Source organism: Gymnodraco acuticeps, unplaced genomic scaffold (genome assembly GCF_902827175.1).
Source record: "Gymnodraco acuticeps unplaced genomic scaffold, fGymAcu1.1, whole genome shotgun sequence".
Lineage (NCBI taxonomy): Eukaryota > Metazoa > Chordata > Actinopteri > Perciformes > Bathydraconidae > Gymnodraco > Gymnodraco acuticeps.
In genome coordinates this window covers 558,811-564,382 of record NW_022990879.1, presented here as the reverse complement: position 1 = coordinate 564,382, position 5,572 = coordinate 558,811, and positions in this window count along the sequence as shown.

Genomic DNA, 5,572 nt, shown 5'->3' with positions numbered 1-5,572 from the left:
TTAAACATTAAATAATCAGTTGCATTCATTTCTTATGGCTCTATCTGCAGCTTTTCCAGAGTCATTTCTTGTGAGTAAATTTTTCCACAGGCCAACAACAGCTTCAACAAAACTATTCCCCTCAAAGAGAAACCCAAACATGCCCTGTTGTCATGAGAGAGAAAGTGCAGAAGGAAGCATCCATTAAACTCAGTGCTGCTCTGTGATGCTAGCTCAGATACTTGGCGTCTCATCTTGGGTGCAAGGTCATCAATGTTTGTCTCAGGCTCTGAGCTGAGGAGACCCTCAGGATGGAGTGAAGGTGTGCGTGCAATATACCGGCGGGCCAGATCTAATAGTCATTAGAAATTATCCTGCGGGCCGAAATTAAATCCACCAAGGGCCTGATTTGGCCCCCGGGCCTTGAGTTTGACACATGTGTTCTAGTGGATTGAAAAAAGCAATTGTTACCAAAACCTTTCATTTCGATTTGCAATATGATTAGTTTATAATAACATATCTTGGCGTCCGTGTTTTTGATACAATATCACCACGCAGTCACGATACTATGCTGTATCGATTATTTCCCCACCCCTAGGATTTATAAAGGAATAAAAACAGACTTCACGTCCTATAGAGTAAAACATGTTACGTACATATACTGTACAGTTAAATCTGTCATGTACATTAAAGGAACTTACATGCAGTGTAGGAAAAGTAATCTGATGTTGTACTTACTAAAATAGTAACACCACAGTGTAGAAATACTCTGTTATAAGTACAAATCCTGTATTCAGAAGTATCAGAAAGTAGTACATTGAAAGTAATCAAAATGCAGGCTTTATCAGAATTATATTCTGTAATTGGATCATTATTGATGCATCAATGTGTTTGAAGTTAAAGGTCTGATCCATCTCTGACGTTTATTAATGAAAAAACATGCAGGTTTTCATTTAAGTTTCCTATTGTAAATTTGCGACACATTTTTTTTTTCTCCCTAAATTCAGTTTTGAGCACTTTGTTATACGTCTGAAAAAATGTAATAGAAACAGTAAATATTTATCTGTAACATCACGCCTTTTTCTATAGTACGCATATTGACATGTAAGAAAAGCATAGGTGTGAAAAACCCCAAATATGATGTCTAAATGACTGAGACATTTGAACGTTAATCACCTGTACTTTCTCCTTTTATGCAAATCAACAACATCCCTGCTTTTTATAAGGGCTTATAAATCAGGTTATTACATAATCTGTTGGGGAAATGAGTGCAAAGAAAGCGTAAAATATGAATCACCTGACTCTTCAGTGCATTGTGCTGCCAGTAGATGGAGCAATAAGTGTTATATATTAGGGAGGTACAGATTTTCTTAATAAACACTTAAAGATACTTTCAGGTGGGTTTTGAAGTAATAAGACTCTGTCGCATTGAGTTTATAGGAAATGACCCTTTATTGCACATTTTTCACTTTTCTTTATGACCGCTTTTATATAAATGTGTACTTATTTTCTCTTTATTGTACATTTCAACTGTCTGGGATATTCTGGAGGGAACCATTACACACATCAATCTTTGGAGCCATACATACTGATAACACCTGAACATCAGTAGGAGAGGACTCTTTAAAGTAGAGACCACTACGATATACACCTGAACATCAGCAGGAGAGGACTCTTTAAAGTAGAGACACTACATCCTGATATACACCTGAACATCAGCAGGAGAGGACTCTTTAAAGTAGATACACTACATACTGATATACACCTGAACATCAGCAGGAGAGGACTCTTTAAAGTAGAGACACTACATACTGATATACACCTGAACATCAGCCGGAGAGGACTCTTTAAAGTAGAGACACTACATACTGATATACACCTGAACATCAGCAGGAGAGGACTCTTTAAAGTAGAGACACTACATACTGATATACACCTGAACATCAGCGGAGAGGACTCTTTAAAGTAGAGACACTACATACTGATATACACCTGAACATCAGCAGGAGAAGACTCTTAAAGTAGAGAAGTAGAGACATGCATACTGATATATACCTGAACATCAGCAGGAGAAGACTCTTTAAAGTAGAGACACTACATACTGATCTACACCCTAACATCAGCAGGAGAGGACTCTTTAAAGTAGAGACAACTGCTACTGATATATACCTGAACATCAGCAGGAGAAGACTCTTTAAAGTAGAGACACTACATACTGATATACACCTGAACATCACAGGAGAGAACTTTTAAAGTAGAGACACATACTGATATACACCTGAACATCAGCAGGAGAGGACTCTTTAAAGTAGAGACAGCATACTGATATACACCTGAACATCAGCAGGAGAGGACATTTAAAGTAGAGACACTACATACTGATATACACCTGAACATCAGCAGGAGAGGACTCTTTAAAGTAGAGACACTACATACTGATATACACCTGAACATCAGCAGGAGAGGACTCTTTAAAGTAGAGACACTGCATACTGATATACACCTGAATATTTGCATAAAGGGGCCTCTTTAAACAAACCTTCTCCTGACCTTTTGCTCTTCATGGAAAACATATTAACTTTCCCTGACTTTGTGCTTGTGTTTGTTCGTCGTATACTGTACATGATAAGAAAAGTCCCCGACGCCTCCTGCAGCTGTCACATCGGCTTCCTGTGCTCCATTCCTCACATTCTTCTCCTTTCTTTTCTTTATTCCGCAGCAAACCAGTAACGTGAGCGCCACGCTGGTTCTGTCCCGGCCCATCTCGGGTCCTCGGGAGGTGGTTCTGGACCTGGAGATGGTCACGGTGAACAACGTCATCAAACTTCAGAGGCAGCTCCATCATTCGCGTGACGATATTTGTCGCGGAGCACAAGTCTGAGCGTCTCAAATGAACTCCCTCTGAGAATCAGCTGCTGTAATGGTTGTTTGAGACAGCATCACTTTTTTAAAAAAATCATATGTCATCGTTGTCCGATAAAGTCTCAGCCAAGATCAGCTGAGGAAAGCCTCTCTGGTTTAATGGACTCTGAGCTTGTATTGCTGCCATATGGACTTCAGAACAGAGGGATGTTTATGGTGTACAATTTCTGACATATTATATTTAGAAAATGACCCAAAAATGATGGAAGTTACCCTCACTAGTACTTGCACCCCCCCCCCCAGTTGTCTGTGAATTTTCATCTCTTCAGATTAGCTGTGAATTGCTTTTTTTCTGCTTAAATTGAAGAGCTGTCGTTGCATCCTGAGAATCATAACATTGTTTTTTGTATGAGATTTTGATATCTGAGCTGAAGTGTAATTGTGCATTTTGCAGTGGCAATGTTTGAAATGATGTTACAGCCAGGCATTAATTGAATTATTGATCACAGTTTTTTTTAGAACAATAAATGTCTTCACCACACAATTGTCGCTGGCATCAGCCCACTGAACTCGTGACCTTATTTTGGGATTATAATGTCCTGTTTTATCACAAAATGTAGGGGAAACATATATTGGGGATTATATTGGATGAGGATGAATGGAAACACATTTGAATGATATCAGCAAATGTTGTTTTTGCTCCATAAACTAAAGTTTTTGGAGGGACACAAAACTAAATGTGGCATTTTATGAATTAGCATATTCGAAGGGTGCTACACAAAATGTGTTTGATTTGGGTGCATAATAACAACCAATATTTACATTTGCATTACAAAAGTATGTCTAATGCATAGGTTTGCAGACATTTTGAAACTAGCGAAAATGTGGGATTATGGTGTAAAATGTATATACAATGAGTCAAAATCCAATTTGGGTTGTCTGGGCACACAGTAACACATATTAAATGCACATTTTGGAGCACTATTGTTTTCCTTTTGCATTGAAAAAAAACAATCGTGTTTTTACAATTTCTAAGAAAATGTGGGGGAGGGGCTTGGTTTTAGCCAATTTAGGGGTTTTCGACCAACCTTTTTGGAGGACTATACCATATTTGGAGTATTTGTGAGCTGTGTAACCAATGCTAGGGTTTCAGTAGAACAATTTATGGTGCTATAGCTAACTTAGAAAAATATATTTGTGACCATAACATATAACAATCCTTTTGCGAAGTATGTCAAATTTGGGGGATTTTGGTGTTTAAAACAAACATATTAAGATTTCAAGAACCACATTCCTGCTTGAAGACTTAAAGGTCACCTATTCTGCAAAATCCACCTTTTCATCTCTCTTCTACATCAACATGTGTCCCTCTTCTTCATGTCTTTCTACATCAACATGTGTCCCCTCTTCTCATGTCTCTTCTACATCAACATGTGTCCCCTCTTTTCATGTCTCTTCTACATCAACATGTGTCCCCTCTTCTTCATGTCTCTTCTACATCAACATGTGTCCCCTCTTCTCCATGTCTCTTCTACATCAACATGTGTCCCCTCTTCTTCATGTCTCTTCTACATCAACATGTGTCCCTCTTCTTCATGTCTCTTCTACATCAACATGTGTCCCCTCTTCTTCATGTCTCTTCTACATCAACATGTGTCCCCTTCTCATGTCTCTTCTACATCAACATGTGTCCCCTCTTCATTACATCAACATGTGTCCCTCTTCTTCATGTCTCTTCTACATCAACATGTGTCCCTCTTCTTCATGTCTCTTCTACATCAACATGTGTCCCCTCTTCTTCATGTCTCTTCTACATCAACATGTGTCCCCTCTTCTTCATGTCTCTTCTACATCAACATGTCCCTCTGTGAAAGAGACTCTGAAAGTTTCAGGAACAAAGATTCTCTCTCTTTTGATCCATTTCTATAAAAACCTGTCTGAAAATGAGCTGATCAGATTTTGGCCACTTTATGATGTCAAACGATGTTTGTCTTGTGTAACCATTAGCCAATCAGCAGCCAAGGTAACCCCCCCCCCTTATCACCTGAATCTCCTCCTAGAGCACCATTGAGTTCTTTGTAACCAAATCTCTCTCAGAGGGGCGTGGGGAGGGGCTCCTTATTTTCATCTGAAGTAACAGACCGAGAATCAGCACTTTGGAAACAGGGCTGAAACAGAGGGGATTATGGGTAATGCTGCAATGATCTAGTTGGTGTTTCAGCCAATCAGAGACATGTTCTGTATATATCTGAGACCTGTGATATATTGATGAAAAACAGTACAATAGGGGACCTTTTAAGTAAGGGAATTTAATGGGTTAACACATTGATATTCTCCTCTGATTTTGAAGCACATGTTGGCTTTGCTTTGGGATGATATCAATGACATTTTAAAGATGTTGTAAAAATATTTTTGGGCCACTCCAGTATGCTTAGAAACAAGCCAATAACCGTAACTGAGTTTAGTCAGGGTGCTAAATAAATAAATAATGATGATGTAGTCAGTGTGGGATATCGATTGAAGGGGGAAGAGGGAAATGAATGAATACAGAGCTCACAGTAAAGTGTGGTAAACAAAGAGAAAATCAAAACAGAAAGCGCTGCTCTCATGGCTGTTCGGGGAAGGAAGTGCAAACAGAGACGCAGTCCGGGAAGGAGAGAGGGAGGGAGAAAGGGAGGAGGAGGGAGAAAGGAAGGGAGCAGGAGGAGGGAGAAAGGGAGGAGGAGGGAGG